We start from the raw sequence: 19,032 nt of genomic DNA, 5'->3' as shown, positions 1-19,032 counted from the left end.
ATCTGTGCATGTGAATCCCTCAGAATCTGCACACTCTTTAGTGTTGTGTTATTGCCTCTACCTATCCCTTCTGCTAAAACACATCACTTCATTCTGTGAGAGGTATCCCTGGAAATTGATTAATAAGAAATATTTTTGATCAAAGTCTTGGGAATATGATTAGTGACTGTTAGCGGAGTTACAGAGAAACTATTTCCACTGAGTGGGGAATTGACGACGAGCAGTAACAGACTGAACATGACATCAGTACCAGCATATTTCCAGGTCAAGTTTTCCAGATCCTTATAACTGTTTGATGGTTCAGGGACTGCAGAATTCCACATTCAATCTGGAAGATTGGAAAGTGCCAAATTGAAAGAAAGCTGCTGTGCGTTCAAGTCGTGCGAGCTTCATTAGAATGGCGCAGTAGTCTATCAGGGCAAACTGGTACAAAGGATGATGTCACATGAGCTGGAGAGATAGCTACATCGAAGACAGGGTGTAGCAGTGGAAAGATACTTTTCAGAATGGAGGGTTTTGATTAGTGGTGTTCCACAGGAATCAGTGCTGGGACCTCTGCTGTTTCTGGTCTATATAAATAACTTGGAAGAACACGTGGCTGGTCTAATCAATAAGTTTGCGGACAATACAAAGGTTGGTAGAGTTGCAGATAGTGAGAAGGATTGTCAGATGATACAGCAGAGTATAGATAAATTGGAGTTATGGGCAGAAAGATGACATGTAGTTTAATCTGGACAGATATGAGGGGATGTAATTTGGAAAGTCAGGTACAGGTTTAAATTATAGAGTAAATGGCAGAACTCTTAGGAACATTGATATGCAGAAGGATCTGGGTGTGCAGGTCCACAGGCTACTGAAAGTGATGGTGCAGGTAGATAATTTAGTATAAAAGGCCTTTGGGATGACTGCCTTCATTGGAAGGTGCAATGGCGATATGGACAGGCAAGTTATGCTGCTGCTTTGTAGAACTCTAGTTAGGCCACACTTAGAATATTGCATTCAGTTCTGGACACCACATGTGGATGTGGATGCTTTGGAGAGGGTATAGAATAGGTTTCCCAGGATGTTGCATGGTTATGGGGGAGTTCAGCATTGAAGAAAGGTTGGAAAGACTTGGTTTGTTTACACTGGGACGCAGCAGGTTGAGAGGGTGGCCTGAGAGAAGTTTATAAGATCGTGAATGGCATGGATAGAGCGGAATGTATGAGACTTTTTTCCCCCCAGGGCAGAGGGATAAATTACTAGAGGACACAAGTTCAAGCTGCAGGGGGAATGTGTGAAAGAGATAAGCAAGGCAAGCTTTTCACACAAAGGTTGCTGAGTTCCTGAAATGTGTTGCCACAGGAGGCAATGGAAGCAGACGCAGCAGCAGCAGTCAAGAAGCACCTGGCTGAATACATGAACAGGAAGGGAAGAGAGGAATGCGGATCCTGTGAATCAAGGCATTTTTAGCATGGAGGGTTAGAATGTGCAGGCACAGGCTTGGAGTGCTAAAGGGCTGGTTCCTGTGCTATGTTGTTCTTTGTTCTTAACAGAGGATTTTGTCTGGGTTGGGAAGCTAAAATGAAAGTCATGGCGCAGCTTGCAAACGGAATGGATTTTTTTTCTGCAGAATAATAGCCCAATCTGTATTTTCTATTCACTATGTGGTACAGTCCCCGTCATAAGCAGTGAGGACAGTAATTAAAATGTGTAAGGTACAAATGATTCATCATTTATTTTCTTCTTGCAAAAACTTGAAAATAGCCTGAAGAAAGATGTTATTTGCAGAGTAGGTTATATGATACAGAAAATCATTGGCAAAGTATTACATTCTAACTGAACTAGAGGCTAAAATAAACTCTGACTGTCAGAATCCCTATTTTTTCAGCAGGTTTAATTTTTAATAAAATGCATTCTGACATATTGAGCAAGTCAATAATCTTTTCCAGTCTGAATCTGCTGCTCAGAGTCCTGGAAGTGATGGTTTTTCCATGCACCACCTGATCTTGTGTTTCTGTCTGGTGAGTTTGGGAGGTTGTTAGAATTACTGGCAGATGAATTAGATTACCTACAGTGTGGAAACAGGTCCTTCGGTCCAACAAGTCCACACCGCCCCTTGAAGCATCCCACCCAGATCCAGACCCATCCCCCAATAACCCACACCCCCCTGAACACTATGGGCAGTTTAGCATGGCCAATCCACCGAGCCTGCACATCTTTTGACTGTGGGAGGAAACCGACACAGACAGAGGGAGAATGTGCAAACTCAGTCGCTCAAGGCTGGAATCGAACCCAGGTCCCTGGTGCTGTGAGGCTGCAGTGCTAACGACCGATCCACCGTGCTGCCCATATGAAGCCCATCTCCATTAATGCTCTCCCTATTTCTCAGTTTTCCCACAAAGAACACCTTTATGCAGCCCCAGATTTGGCAGCCAGTTCCTTTCACTGAAGCTCAATACTGAACCAGTTCTATTGTTATAACAATCCAAGAGCTTTCATGGTCGCATTGTCCACTGTCTATTGCACAAATGATCAGATGTATTCAGTCCAGTTTTAAAGTTCTGCCTTTTTCCCTGTGGGTCATATTTTCTTCTTACTGTCTGTTATTCATTTTACAGGAAGTTGGAGCATTTGCAGTCAGTGAACTCAAATCTCGCTGCAGATTCTAACGAAATGTTGAATTCATCATGTCTTGAATATCATCAGGCTTTGATCATGGAAGCCAAAACCAGTGTTCACACTGAGAAACCATGGAAACGTGAGGACTGTGAGAAGGAATTCAAATATCCATCTTCCCTGGAAAGTCATCAGTGTGGTCACACTGGAGAGAGACCGTTCACCAGCCCTGACTGTGGAAAGGGATTCATTTGATCATCCAGTCTGCTGACACACCAGCAAGTTCATATAAGAGAGAGGCAGTTCATCTCCTCTGAGTGTGCGAAAGGATTCACTCACTCATCCCATCTGCTGACTCACCGGCACGTTCACACTGGGGAGAGACCTTTAAAATATCCACACTCTAGGAATTGCGAGAAAAGTTCGAGAGAACTAATATCTCACATTAGTGAGAAACCATTCAGGTGCTCTCACTGTGCGACTCGGTTCAAGCGATCATCTAAACTCCCAATACACCAGCACATTCACACTGGGGAGAGACCGTTCATCTATTCCATATGTAGGAAGTGTTTCATTCACTCATCTGACCTGGTGAAACACCAGAAAGTTCATTCTAATGAGAGACCTTTTTCAATGTTCAGACTGCAGGAAATGCTGTAAATGTTCTGGAGAACTGATGTCCCATCAACATGTTCACACTGTTGAGAGCCCAATAAGATACTCTCATGATGGGACTGGGTACAGATGAATATGTAACCTCGCTGTACACCAATGCATCCACACAGGGGAGATACCGTTCACTTGCTTCATGTGCAGGAAGAGATTCGTCAGATCATTGTACCTGCTGAAACACGAGCAAGTTCATTCTGACCAGAGAATGTGGGAAATGGTATAAAGATTCTGAACAATTAGCCTCCATGAACTTGCTCACATTATTGAAATAACTTTGAATGTTCAGATTGCAGAAAATGCTTTAAAAGTCCTCAACAATTGATGATCCATCAATGTGTTGACACAGGTGAGAGACCGTTCCAGTGCTTTCACTTTCAAACTGGGTTCAGGTGATCATTTCACCTCATTGTATGCCAGTGATGTTCAGACTGGAGGGAGGTCGTTCGCCTGCATTGAATGTGGGAAGGGATTCACTCAAACACCCGACAACCCCCCCTGCTGCCCCCCCCCCAAAAAAAACATGAGTGAATTCACAAATAACCACAGTGGTTGCATTTTGCTATTAATTATGTTCGGTAATGAACACATTTCATTGTTGTCTGTTTCTACTGATGTTAAATTGACTTTCCTGAAAATATAGGTTTTTATTTTCTGAGTAAAAGGCAAATAAATTAGCTTTGTATTTAACACAAAACTTACACTTTGTTTTCAAATGTCCCAAGCACAAGTTAGTTTCTTTTGGCCTTCTTAACGAGAGGATTCAGATTCAGGAGCAGGAACGTCCTTCTGTGATTCCACAGGTCTCAGTGAGCCCATAGCTGGATTCTTGTGTGCAATTTTGGTCTCATTATTCTTGTGGAAGAATGCTTTGGCTGTGAAGGGAGTACAATGAAGGTTGACCAGAATGATTCCTGGGATGACAGGACTGACATGTGAAGAAAGACTGGATCAGTTAGGACTATATTCACTCGAGTTCAGAAGAGTGGTCTTTCATAGAAACAAAAGAATTCTGACAGGGCTACACAGGATAAACAGAGGAAGGCTGTTCTCAATAAACAGGGTGTCCAGAACCATGACTTTTAGGATATGGGCATACATGGGAGCATAAAGATGGGATCCTAGTGTCTCTTTAACCTGTCATCGACAAGCTATTTAGGACTGAGATAAGAAGAAATTTCCTCACCTCTGGAATTATCTGCCACAGAAAGCACCTGAAGCCAAAACATTGAATGTATTTAAGAAGGATTTGGATATAATCCTTGGGGTGAAAGGGATCAGAGTATGGAGAGAAAGCAGGAACAGATGGATGATCAGCCATGATCGTGTTAAATGTTGGAGCAGGTTTGAATGACCAAACGGCCGACCACTATTTTCTTTGTCAATGGTTATTATTTTCACAAATACTTTTTCTCTTCTGATCAATATTATGGTTCTTTCCTCCCCTTTTGTGCTGCTGAACTACTTAATTTTTTTGTAATGTTGTAAGTGTTCCCTACTGTGAAGATTGATTAAAATTATTTGTTTAACTCCCCTGCTCTTTCCTGGCTCCTCATTATCACTGACAAATCTCATTCTCTAAGGGGCCGATGTTCACAGCTCTCTTCTCTTTTTATCTTTTGAAATACTTCATTGACCACAGTATGTTTTCTCCTGTTATGGTTATTTCCTCCCCTTTTTGCTGCTTGACTATATTTGTGTATTTTAAAGTTGCAAGAATGCCCTAATGTGAATATTGTTGAAAAGTATTTGTTTAACTCTCCTGCCCTTTCCTAGCTCCTCAATGTTACCCTTTACAAAGCTCATTTTATAAGGGGCCGATGCTCACAGTTCTGTCCTCTCTTTATTTATTGAAATAATTAATCAACCACAATACACATTGTTCCTCCATAATCATCTATAAGGCCTTGTGTGGTGGCATTGTGAGAGAGGCCGAGCCACAACAATGTACAACAGTTCAATAATGTCCAACTGTATGCAAAAAAGGCAAGTTTCATCAAAGCTTTTTGTCTTGCACACTTCGGTTCATTCACAATAAGCACCAATGGAAAGGGAGCAAACGTTTTATACTGTACTGACCTGGGCGAATAATAGACTCTGATTGGTCAAGGCATTGCAAAGGAAAATGCACCAGTTAGATGATGACCAAACTTTGTTTAAATTTCACGCAGACAGATTGACTCTGATTTTTCAAAGCATCACTGGAGACCTCAACTAAAGAAGGGCTGGCCCCTGTCTGGTTGAGTTGAAGGAGGTGTTATTAATATTAATTGGGCACTATTAATATTTGAGCACTGTAAGCACAAACTGGTTGGCTGTGGCTAATGCGTTATCTATTGTGAAGAGACAAAAGAAAATGCTGTTTGCCAAAATCTCCCAACCTTTAGGTGGAGGTGAGGAATGCTGCAGAATGTGATTGTTAATATTGTCTCCGAAGTGGAAAACAGGTGAACTGTTGCACTTAAGAAACAATTCCTGTGAAAGATAATGTGGGAACATCATGCTGGTAAGCCAGTCGCACATAGTGAGGGGATGGGCAGTGGGAGAAGACACAGTAAATGTATAGCCTGAAACAGAATCTAAAATACATGCAGGATTGGAGGCAGTGGAAGTTCGACAATGGCAGAGAGGTGATCAAGGAAAGCAAGGGTCATAAAACCATACAGATGGACAGAGTTATACAGATTTACAGCACAGAGTGTGCCGTCTGCCCACCATTCCGATGCTAGTCATCAAACATCAGTGAAAGAGAGCAATAGATGAACATGGATTCAGATCCCACAGCAAAGGTGTCACTCCAGATGCAGAGACATTGAACCTCTCCCAAATAACACAGGACAACAATAAAATCCTTAAATTATTAATGACTCATTAAAAAATATTTAGCCCTGAAACAGTCTTATTGATTACAATATTACAATCTGCTGGAACCTGTAGCTGGAAAGATTTCAAAAGTTCCATGTCAGAGAATAGTTTCAAAATTAAGGAAATCCCTTGGAATCGGGTGATGTAACTGAGGTTACTCCGTGGAAATTCTATGAGTTAGTTTGTAAAATCAATCTCCATCAGCCAGAGCGAGCCATTCAGAAGAGATAATCATTTCAATTGATTTGGGTTTTGCTGTGTGTACCAGCCACTCTGAGCTCTGATAAAAGGAGTTTCAAAAATCCATCCATCAGTCCAGTACAGATGTTCACAACATCCCCTCTTCATAGCTCAGGATGACTGACTATTCTCCCTGCTGTACAATATCCCTCAGCGTGGCCAGCAGTCACTCAATTTGAGGATAGCGTCTCCTCAGGGCCATAAGTTTCTATCCTAGGTTTTCATATGAATGAATCAGGCTTCTCCATCCACCCAACCAGAAATTGGCCACTTGCTCGTGCTGCAATCCTAATGTGCCTGAATGAAACCGAGAAACAAAACCCAGGTCATTGCCGTTGAGAAAAAATAAGTAAATTAATAAACCATGTAATTAATAAATAATTAAATAATATAATATTGTAGATTCTATTAAGTTCTCTTCTAATCTGTCCTTCTATGTTCAATTACTTATGCACATATATACCCAGGTCATTCTATCCTTGCAACCCCTTTAGAGATGTACCCTTTATTTTATATTGCTGATGTACATTCATCCCATTAAAATGTATGACCTGACACTTCTCCACATTGAAATTCATCCACCTCTGATCCACACACCCCACTAACTTTACACAAGTTTCCAGAAAATTACGAGAGGCATTGATTGAATGGAGAGTGAAGTATTTTCTCAGGTGAAAATGTCGATTACTATGGGATCTAAGTTTAAGGCAAAAGGGTGTATGTTTAAAGGAGATGTAAGAGGCAAGCGTTTAGACAGTGGGTTGTAAGTGCTTGGAATACACTAGTAGAGGGGGTGGTAAAGGTGGATATGAGAGATAGGTGAATAGGCAGAGAATAGAGTGATATGGATTGCACAGAAACAAAAGATTTTTAGTTTCGAAAGGCATCATGTATCAGCACAGTCTTGGTGGCCCAAAGCACCTGTTCCTTTGCTGTGTTGTTCTTCTTTGTACCATTCTGCTCACATTTTTCTCTGTTTCCAAATCCTAACGTATGCACAAATATTGATCCTGTTCCCTGTAGTCCTATGTTTAGAGCATTAATATATATTTGGAAAACACAAGGGTCTCAACATTGCCACCGAGGGAATTTCAATAGATTCATTCAACTATCCCAAAAAATATCCAAAGCCACTGTTGTATTTCCTTTCTCTCAGCCAATTTTGTACATGTATTGTTATTGTAGTTATTTTCCCCAAATACATAAGCTCACGGGTCAGCTCAATAACATTGAATCACATACTTTCTGGAAGTCTTGGACAAACATGAACTGTATTCCTCTGATCAACCCCATATTTCACACGTTGAAAAGAAAACGTAGGTCATTAACAGCAAGTTAACTAACATCATGTCTCCTGGAGAAATATATGGCAACTTCCCATGAATTGACTGATCTTTGCCCATGTAACTCTTCATTTTGCCTTCACCGTTGCGTCTACAAGTTTCCAAGCAACCAAAGTAAATTGGCTTGTCTGTAACAGTTGGATATATTCTTGCAACTTCTGTTTAACAAATGACTAAACTTTGCAATTTCCCTGTATTCCAGCACTACTCTCGATAAACTTACAAATTCAGCAAAGTTTCTGATCACTTCGAGCAGACTTTGAAAGTAGACATGGCGAGCCCCAGTGAGACAGTTCTCATTCTTCCATGTGGCTCACGATCTCAGAAGATACCCATTTTGGAAAAGCCTGATTGGTTTTTTTTGCTGCTGAATACCACGGGATTGTTACAGCTCCACTTGTCTCACATTCAAAGCCATTTTCAAAACTTAAACACAAGCACAAGACTGATGAATGTAGAAGGGGTAATGTGCACTGAGCATATTCATCTAACTAGTACATGGGAGCATAAAGATGAGATCCTTGTGCCTCTCTAACCTGTCATCGACAACCCCATCACATTGTAACACCTTGTGTCTTATGTTCCTCCAGCTCGCTTTCCAGGTAAACATTGGATTTGCCATTGGCCTGCATTGGCATTGAACACTAATTGACATTGGATCTGGCTGGGCTGAGGGAGGTGAAGGTGAGACAGGGCCAGAAGCAAAAAGAGATGCAAAATCGGGGTGTTGTGAATCAGTTGATTTCAGTGGGGACCGAGTGCTGTGATTTGCAGCCCGAGTTTCCCAGGAGTTACAGTGATTGGGCTAGTGTTTTTTTTAATTGAACGTTTTCCTCAAGCGTGACTTCCTTTTTGTAAACCATGCTGACTCTGCCTGGCTCCGATCTGATCTGGACCACTCATAAACAAAACATTTTACTGTATTTCAGTACATGTGACAACAAATCAATCTGTGCATCCCTCTGTTTCCCTCTCGGTCTGTCTGTTGATCTCTCTCTGTGTCGGTTCTACACTTTTTCTCTCCCTGTGTACCATCCGCACTCTTCTCCAAGAGCAAAAGCCTGTAAGCCCATCACCATTCTGTTAAGCTAGCAATGGCCTGTCAACACATCTCCACTGTTCTACCAATGACCTGTGAACACGTCTGCATTCCCTTCTTCTTGCAACAACTTATTAACACACGACCAGTCTTTTCTTGTAGCTACAGCATGTGAAACATTCCCAATCTGTTCCCCCAGCAACAATCTGTGAGCCCATTGCCACTGTCTTGCCCGAGTCAAGGCCTATGAGCAGATCCTTAGACGGTTGCCCTTGGAAAGGCCTATGAATCCATCCCCACTCTGATCCCCTTGAAACAGGCTCATACCCATCCCCAATTTCATTGCAAAAGACTGTGACCACATCTCCAATGTACCCCAAGCAACAACCTGTTGAACATCCACAAAATGTTCTCGTAGCAACAACGTGTGAACTGATCCTGCCTCTGTTCTCTTAGTAACAGCCTGTCAGCCAATCCCTACTCTCTTCCCCTAGCAACGGCCTGTGAAACCACCTCCACTCTGCTGCACTGACAACTGCCTGTGACCCCATTCCCAATCTGCTCTGCTAGAAACAGTCTGTGAAACCATCAATACTGTATCACTTGCACCAGCCTGTGAACCAATCCTCACGCTTTTGCCTTAGCACCAGACTGTTCAACCATCTCCACACTGTTCTCCTAGCAGTGACTTGGGAACCCAATCCCAATTTAGTTTTATAGCAATAGTCTATGATCCCATCCCCATTCTGTTCCTCTAGCAATGGCCTGTGAGCCCATCTTAATCTTGTTCCCCTCGCAATGATCTGTTAACCCACTCCCACTGTGTTCTCCTTGCAATGGCCTATGAACCCATCCTAACAATGTTACTCTAGCCATAGACTATAAACCCATCCCACACTCTGTTCTCCTAACAGCGATGTGTGAACGTATGCTGAAACTGTTCTCATAGAAAATGGCCTGTTAACTCATTCCCACACTATTATACCTAGGAATGGCCGGTGAGCCCATCCCCATTCTGTTGTGCTAGCATAGGCCAGAGAACCCTTCCTTAGTATGTCCCTGTGCAGCAGCCTGTGAATGCATCCTCTGTTCTCCTCGCACCCCGCCTCTGTTCTACCAGCTATGGCCTTTGAACACCGCCCCACACTGTTGCTTTAGCAATGATCTAGTGATGCATTCCCACTCTGTTTTCCTTGTCTTGGCCTGTGAACCCATCTTCATTCTGTTACCCTAGCACTGCCCTCTGAACCCATCCCCATTCTATTACCCTAGCATCAACCTGTGAATTCATCCCCACTCTGTTCTGCTTTTAACAGCCTGTGTACAGTAGATAGGGGGAGATTTGAAGGATGGAGGGGAGATGGGGATTTATAGAAAGCTGTGAGAGAGACAAGAAGCTGGGAGTATGAAGGCAGAGGAAGGCAGTAAAATCTGTGGGATCAGACTGTGCAGCAGCCCCATTTTTGTCCCTTTGTCTCCCCCAAGCGCCAGCCCAGGTCTCACGCCCTTGTGGTCCAAACTCCAGAGACTGCCTGAGCCCCATAATTCATTCCCCCATGAGCATGTGAGTGTGGAATTGAACGACAAGGACACGAGATGGTTGATTATAATTCTCTCGGTCTCTCTCTCTCTGGTCCCAGCTCCTGTCTGACGATTCCTCACTGCAGAATGATTTGCTTCTCTCTGACTCTGCATCATCCCGAGTTTCAGCTCCTGAATAAAATCTCCTTGGGGGTGGAAGTAAGACAGAGAGAAATGAAAATGGATTAAAATTTTTAAAAAGCACCGAAAGCACAGCAAAATCTCACCGCTTGCTGCTTCAGCAATCTGAGACATTCCCCACCCAGCACAGCAAGATCCCACTGCTGAACATGCCTGAACACCCACAGTCTCACACTCTCCTCACCCCACCCCACCCCGCCCTCCCCACCCAAACATCAGCACAGCTCCTGATTTTAAACCCAGAGAGCGGGGAACAGGAAGATGTCTCAAACTGCCTCAGGGCTGTCCCAGTGTTTCTGTTTGAGGGGAAGGGCAGGAGAGATATTTACTCCAGGGCTGGGATTCACACCCCCTCACACATCCCACACCCCCAATCCCAGAATCTGTGTGCCTTACTCTGTCTGCAAGCTTCAGTGTCAGATATCTCCCCGCCTGCCCCAGCACAGAAAGACAGAGAGAGAGACAGAGGTGCCCTGTTTTTTTGGGAGGGGATGTGGGGGAAGAGAGAGAGAAAAACAGACAGACAGAAATTGAGCAAATTAAATGGAAATAAAAATAAACAGAAACAAAGGCAATCCCGCCACTGACTGACCTCCAACATTTCCCCATTTTATCAGCACTTTCCCCTGGTTTTAAACCCAGAGAAATTGAAGAGATTTCAACTGAGATCAAGGGGCAGATGCTTTCTGACTGCCCCCAGGGTTTATTTCCTGAGAGGCTGGGCAGAAACTCAGTGGTGGGGAGTCACTCCCCGGAGCCTGTGTCTCTGTCCATCTCCATCTCCCCACTCAGTGTTTAACCTGTCCCCCCCCACAGCTTGTTCTCTGACACTCTGGCGATGTGGTAAAAAAACACGAAGAAATGACCAATGCTCCCCTCTGGCCACTCCCATTAACCAGGCACAAACCCCATGCCCGTTCCACCTGGGATTGGTGCTGTTTCTACATGAAATATTAACGATGAACCTTCCAAAGTGTCCAGTCGCCTGTCTCTCTCCCTCCCTGTCTCTGTCTCTGCCCCTATCCATGGATCCATCTCTGTTGACTTTCTCCTGCTCGAGAATGATCAATGTCCCTCACTCCCCCCATTTCCTCGATGTTTCAATAGAAATGCCCTCTCCTGCCTCACGTTTGCCATGTGTTCCCATCTCCCCGCTGTGTCTCGTGGGTATTTGCAATGTCAATGTCACATTTTGGAGGTTGAGGGGGTGATGGGAGGTGGGGTGGGTCTCGGCTGAGGTAGTGGGGGTGATAGAGGGACAACACACCCTCTCACGACACTCACTATCAGGCTATCAGCAGACTCAGGCCAGGGCCCTGTGGACAGCATTGCATCACATGTGAGGGTGACCTACAGGCTGCAGTGGTGCACAGTAAGATCCCGCCGGCAGCTGTGTGTGGGACCGCTGAGGGATTCCCTCAACACCTTGTCGGAGCCCGGCCCACCCCCTCCACGGGCTGCAATGTGAAAGCATGCCTCTCCCCCACTGAGCCTGCCAGCAAATATTACACTCCCCCATTTCAACTTGGAGCTGGCTCGGACTGAACACGGGAGTTAACCACTCACCACCACCTCCCTAGATCTTGTACCTAGCCCCCCTAAACATGCCCACCTCTACCTGGTTCAGCTGTATTCCTTTTCCCCCCAACACTCCCATCTTCACCCCAACCCCACCCCCACACTCCTCGCTGTGCAGGGTCCCACGAAGAGCAAAATGTGAAAATGGCCACACGTTGATGGAGAAGGTTAAACTCGTTCTGAACACTGGCATAGAGAGAGTGGGGGTGGGATGTCATACCCTGCCGTTTCTACACCCTTGTAACGCTGAGCCCTTCCCCTGTCCCGGAGCCTGCAGTGACCCCCACTCCCTCACCCCCACCCCTCCCACATATCAGAATAAGGTCCCAGTCAATGGGAACAGTTCCCTCCATTCACCCCCAAACCTCGCAGACAGGCCAAGACGGGCCAAGAGGTGGGATTGGGCCATGGGATAGTTGGGGGAGGTCGTGGGATCCTACTCTTCCTTTCCCACATCCTGGCATCCCCATCCTACCCCAAACTCTCCACTAAAATGACAATATGTCCCAGCACAGTTTCTCCCAGATATTCCAAGATGAAATGCAGAAGAGAAAGCAGTTTGATGGATGGACAGGAGTATCCAGCTCACCCCTCCCCTCCCCTCCCCTATTGCCTTCAGCTCGCCAATACACTTCATTCAAGTGGTGCCTGTACCTTCCATGTTTTGCTTGCTGCCTCATGGCCCCATCTGAAACACAGATATGACTCACAAAGCTTCACATAGGGTTAGGATTCCTGATCTGCCCCCCCCCCCCCCCCGCCCTCCCCTCTCCCCATCCCCATACACAACACCCAGAAGTGGCTAAAATTGGAATGAACGAGCAACCACACAGCAAGATCCCAACACAGTCTCACTGCATTCCAGTAGAAACACATCACAAACACAGTTCGAAACCAGAGGCTGCAAAGGCTGAGACAGTCATCCCCCTCCCCTCATGTCTGTGTATCTCTCCGACTTGTCTCTGTCTCATTCTGTCTATCTCAGGCTGCCATCTTACTCAGGTGTTGTGAACAATTTTCTCTGCATTTTAAATATTCAATGACTGGAAACCCCACCCCCACCTCCCCCAGCCCTTGTATCTATTCCCCGCCTCCTATACATCCCCACCTCCCCACTCCCACTGCCCTCCGAACTCACTCCCATCCCCGCCTTTCTAAGCTTTTTCACTCTGTCTCCATCTCCCTTTCCCCCCAACACTGTCTCTGAATTATACCTCTGTGTCTGAAATGTTGTCACCCCTGCCATTTAGTAACCCTGACCTGTCACACTGCGGCATTGACTGTCTAAAATGGTGGGACGGTCTGGACAGAGTGGTGGGAGTGGGGAAGGCCTAAACTGAGGAATGGCAATGGAGAGAGGGAAAGGGGGAAGAGATAAAGTAAGAGAGAAAGAAAGAGCCAGAATATGGTCAGAGAGAAAGGGAGGAAGACCCCAGCCTGAGGAAGGTGCGTGGAGAAGGAGATGGACGGAGTGAGACAGAGAGACAAAGAAAATGTAATAGCAAAGGCTCTGTAAACAACATTTGGACACTGGGCATCTTGTTGCAATGTAGGCCACACTGCAGGTAATTTGACACACAGCAAGATCCCACAAGCAGCAGTGTGACTGCAGACAGATTGTGTGTCTCACTGATGCTGGGTAAGGGCTCAATTCTGGCTCCAGGCTGACAAAGAGGGACCAATCTTGCCATTTATGAAGTTCAACATATTTCTTTCTTTCTCTCTGCGTCTCCCCTGCCCCTCTGATATCTCTCTCTCACTCTCTATCTTTCCCACCTCTTTGTGTGCCGTTCTCTCTCTCCCTTCTAACTCTTTTATCGTTCTGTCTTTGTTCCTCTCTCACTTCCCTCCCCTGATCTTTTTCTCTCGCTCTCCCAGATTTAATCTTGAGCATTGTAATCTTTATCTTTTAAAAAGTCTGTGACATTGATATTTGAGGATATTCTGTTTTTCTAAACTGGGGCTCTGTTTCCCAGCATTCTGTGCCAGTAATGCTGCAGGTCATTGATTCCTGCTCCAAAATGTGTTGAAATCACAATTTCCATTCAGGGAAGAGGCTATCAGTTTCTTTGGGACAAAAAACACCCCCTCCATCCCAAGATGTAATTTGGTGGATGGCACTTTCTGGAACAAAGTGATTGGAGCTGGGCAGTGAAGAGATATTGGAGACCCCAGTTCTCTCCCCAACAACATGCCTCCTCCCCCAGATCCTGTCTCCCTTTCCCAGCACAGATACAAAAATATATCTTGCCCCATTACCTCGCTCCCTTCCACACACCCTTCTTGTATACATCTGTGTTTTTTTGCTAAAAAAAAACTTTCTATTGCAAATTATTTCTAACTCCCCCACTGTTTCTGTTTGTTTGAAAAAAAAGACAATGAGAGGAAGCTGGAGGGGGTTCAGGAGAGGAGACATGGAGAGAAAGACAGAGATGCCCTTGCAGATACTCAGGGCATTGAAGTAAAATGGCCAAATAATGTTTTAGTTATGTGGTTATCAATTTTTTTTCATCCTGGCCTCCACACATCACACATTACTCTGAAGTGAGAATGAGTCTTAGGAGAGAGTTTCACATTTATGGTTTTAATTTCCTCCGTGGGGAATCCTGTCTGTCAGACACTCACTTGGAGGAGAATTAACATGTTTGTGTCAAATCCCAGGCTTCTTTCTTTAACCCCAGGATTCAAAAGGTTTTAAAAGTTACCTGGAGGCTCTTAAAAGAAAACCAGGGTACACCAGAGGAATTCAAATCTTGAGTTAATAAACAAATACAACTCACATGGGCCCCGCGGTGTGCAGCCTGTTGAACAGGCCTCTGGCCAATGCCTGAACCCCACCCGTCCTCACTGTGGAGAAAACCTGGGTCCGTGGAAAGGATTTCTTGTCCCATTGTGGTTTCAAAAGAAATGGATAGAGCAAGAGGGGGAAATTTACTGGAACTGGAAAGGAAGGACATTGTTGAAGAAATCGCACAGCAAGAGGCTAGGGTTTGATGTCTCTGATTCACACAAGTCATCCCTTATCAATGCCAGGCTCTGATTGAATTGGTGAAAACTTAGGGAAATTTCAATCCCAGACCAATGAGGCAAGGTTAAAAGGAGGAGATTATCGAGACAGTCGCATTGCTGCCAGCCAATGAGGCACAGCAAGCTCCCACTGCCAGCAATGTGTCAAGAACAAGATAAACTCAATCTTTGTGATGGAATACTGGTTAAACGGAAAATGTTTTCTGTATCCCCAGGCACTACCATGACGGATACTTAAGAATCTCAAATATCTCTCCCCTTTCTCCCACCCTCTCCCCTTTCTCCTGCCCCTCTCCCTGTTGCAAGTCTGTCTCTCACTCCCAATGTCGACTTCACATTCTCACATTATTACTCTGACATCAGAACAAGTCTTTTGTGAGATTTCCCATTTACAGTTTTAATTTCCTCCTTGGGGAGTCCTGACACATGTTTATGTCAAATCCCAAGGCCCCAATTACTTTAACCCCAGGCTTCAAACCCCGGGGTGCAGCCTGTCCAATAAGCCTCAGATGATGTCCCCTTTGGAGAAAGCCCTTGTTCTATGCCTTATGGGCCCCAAACGCTTCCCCTTTGGAGAAAAAAAAGAGACAGCATGAGTTGCAAGGCATAGCAGAGATAGTGCAGCAAGATCCTGGGATTTCCTCTCTGTCACACGGACAATCTCTCGGCAACATCTGAACACAAACATATTGGGTGATGAGTTGAGTTTCCATGCCAGTCCCTTTGTAAAGCTTTGAAATGGTGGGTTACCTGATTAAAACAGTCACAGCCTGTAACAATGGCACTGGGACAATTAATACACAGCAAGATCCCACATGCAGCAGTGTACCAGCAGCCAGATAATCTGATTTTTTTTCCCTTCTGTGATGCTGGCTCATTTTAATTATTTCCTGTGGCCCCAGAATCTGACATTACAGTTAATTCACAATCTGAAATACTCTCCCTGGCTCTCTCCGTCCAGTCCCTATACACCTGCATTCCGCATGCAGATGGCCTCAAGGCTCTCCACTTCTTCCTGTCCCGCAGGCCCGACCAGTCCCCCTCCACCGACACCCTCATCCGCCTAGCCGAACTCGTCCTCACCCTCAACAACTTCTCTTTTGACTCCTCCCACTTTCTACAGACCAAGGGGGTGGCCATGGGCACCCGCATGGGCCCCAGCTATGCCTGCCTCTTTGTAGGTTACGTGGAACAATCCCTCTTCCGCACCTACACAGGCCCCAAACCCCACCTCTTCCGCCGGTACATTGATGACTGTATCGGGGCCGCCTCTTGCTCCCCAGAGGAGCTCGAACAGTTCATCCACTTCACCAACAACTTCCACCCCAACCTTCAGTTCACCTGGGCCATCTCCAGCACATCCCTCACCTTCCTGGACCTCTCAGTCTCCATCTCAGGCAACCAGCTTGTAACTGATGTCCATTTCAAGCCCACCGACTCCCACAGCTACCTAGAATACACCTCCTCCCACCCACCCTCCTGCAAAAATTCCATCCCCTATTCCCAATTCCTCCGCCTCCGCCGCATCCGCTCCCACGATAAGACATTCCACTCCCGCACATCCCAGATGTCCAAGTTCTTCAAGGACCGCAACTTTCCCCCCACAGTGATCGAGAACGCCCTTGACCGCGTCTCCTGTATTTCCCGCAACACATCCCTCACACCCCGCCCCCGCCACAACCGCCCAAAGAGGATCCCCCTCGTTCTCACACACCACCCCACCAACCTCCGGATACAACGCATCATCCTCCAACGCTTCAGCCATCTACAATCCGACCCCACCACCCAAGACATTTTTCCATCCCCACCCCTGTCTGCTTTCCGGAGAGACCACCATCTCCATGACTCCCTTGTTCGCTCCGCACTGCCCTCCAACCCCACCACACCCGGCACCTTCCCCTGAAACCGCAGGAAATGCTACACTTGCCCCCACACCTCCTCCCTCACCCCTATCGCAGGCCCCAAGATGACATTCCACATTAAGCAGAGGTTCACCTGCACATCTGCCAATGTGGTATACTGTATCCACTGTACCCGGTGCGGCTTCCTCTACATTGGGGAAACCAAGTGGAGGCTTGGGGACTGCTTTGCAGAACACCTCCGCTCAGTTCGCAACAAACAACTGCACCTCCCAGTCGCAAACCATTTCCACTCCCCCTCCCATTCTTTAGATGACATGTCCATCATGGGCCTCCTGCAGTGCCACAATGATGCCACCCGAAGGTTGCAGGAACAGCAACTCATATTCCGCCTGGGAACCCTGCAGCCTAATGGTATCAATGTGGACTTCACCAGTTTCAAAATCTCCCCTTCCCCCACTGCATCCCTAAACCAGCCCAGTTCGTCCCCTCCCCCCACTGCACCACACAACCAGCCCAGCTCTTCCCCTCCACGAACTGCATCCCAAAACCAGGCCAACCTGTCTCTGCCTCCCTAACCTGTTCTTCCTCTCACCCATCCCTTCCTCCGACCCCAAGCCGCACCCCCATCTACCTACTAACCTCATCCCACCTCCTTGACCTGTCCGTCTTCCCTGGACTGACCTATCCCCTCCCTACCTCGCCACCTACACTCTCTCCACCTATCTTCTTTTCGCTCCATCTTCGGTCCGCCTCCCCCTCTCTCCCTATTTATTCTAGTTCCCTCTCCTCATCCCCCTCTCTGATGAAGGGTCTAGGCCCGAAACGTCAGCTTTTGTGCTCCTGAGATGCTGCTTGGCCTGCTGTGTTCATCCAGCCTCACATTTTATTATCTTGGATTCTCCAGCATCTGCAGTTCCCATTATCTCTGATACTCTCTCTGGCTCTCCTGTTTGTCCTGCTCTTTCAATTCTTCTAATCTTTCTCTCACTGTCACATTTTATCACGCTGCCCTCCTCCATAACCCACATTGAACCTCAGGGTCAGACAGAGACACAACTCATATGGGGCCCTCATGGGATGCAGTGGGAACAGGCATCAGGCCAATGTTTTCCCCCTCTGGAAGTTGTTCTTTTTCAAAGCTTTCCTGGCCCCAGACATTTTGGATCTTCACACTGTAGCTTTCCCAATCAGAAATTCCTGGGGATAAAAGAGAAATGATTAGTTGAAAGGGGGAGCTAGAGCATTTTGCAGCAAAATTACACAGCAAGAGGCCAGGCCTATCTACTATCCCACCTCCACAGCATTACAATACATCATAGCAACGTCAAACTACCAAATAAATCATAAGCTGGTAATATAACAGGTTTAAAATATTAATAAACACACATACACACACACAATCTCAATCAAACAGGGAGAGCTGCTCACTCTCAGTGTGTCGGGATAAATCTGACACATTTCTCAGTGAGTGGTTTTCAGACTCCACCTCGGACGCAGTGCAATGTCACTCAGTCTGCTCATTAGGGAGGCCTCTGTGTGATAGAGATGGTAATTCCCAGGATTGGAGTCTTTTGTTGGATTTTCCAGGCCATTGAGATGTTAATTCTCGGGCAGCAAAGCTTTACTATTCCTTGTTCTTTGAAACCTTTTTAAAGCCATGTTATCTCTGTCAGTGCAGCTTGAAAATATTTAACATTGGTCTCATAATAGCACCGAAGAGCCTGACTGCAGACACCCCAAGAGACAGGAACAGAAAGATAATGGGGATATTTGCTGAGGATCTCTTAGTATTTTCCTGCTGTCAGTGTGGCTCCCAGAATCAAACTCCTGAGATGCTGCTTAGCCTGCTGTGTTCATCCAGCTTCACACTTTGTTATCTCTTTCTCACTCTCTCTCTCTTCTGCCCCTGTCTCTCCCTGGCCTGCACTACATGCAGCCATTTCAAACTTGACTTTCAAAGCTTTGTTTCTTCTCCTCCTCCTGAAAATGTCAGTAGAGTTTGAGAATTTAAAGCATTTATCATATCTCTGCCCCTCAAACACCCACATTTTCCCGTCTCTGCTCCCACTTTGCCCCCAGCACAGGACTG

At 45.9% G+C, this 19,032-nt stretch overlaps 1 long non-coding RNA gene across 1 annotated transcript; it reads right to left on the bottom strand.

The window, feature by feature from the left end:
* Nucleotides 1–5,097: 5,097 nt before the first annotated feature.
* Nucleotides 5,098–9,941, bottom strand: LOC132207989 (uncharacterized). The gene is made up of 2 exons (XR_009444093.1): nt 7,939–9,941; nt 5,098–6,669 (listed from the first exon to the last, which is right to left on the bottom strand). It is a non-coding gene; the product is annotated as an uncharacterized LOC132207989 (long non-coding RNA).
* Between the last annotated feature and the right edge of the window lie 9,091 nt (nt 9,942–19,032).

Source organism: Stegostoma tigrinum, unplaced genomic scaffold, assembly GCF_030684315.1.
Source record: "Stegostoma tigrinum isolate sSteTig4 unplaced genomic scaffold, sSteTig4.hap1 scaffold_238, whole genome shotgun sequence".
In the NCBI taxonomy this organism is placed as follows: domain Eukaryota; kingdom Metazoa; phylum Chordata; class Chondrichthyes; order Orectolobiformes; family Stegostomatidae; genus Stegostoma; species Stegostoma tigrinum.
The sequence above is the reverse complement of the archived record's forward strand: the minus strand, read 5'-3'. Positions and strand labels throughout refer to the sequence as shown.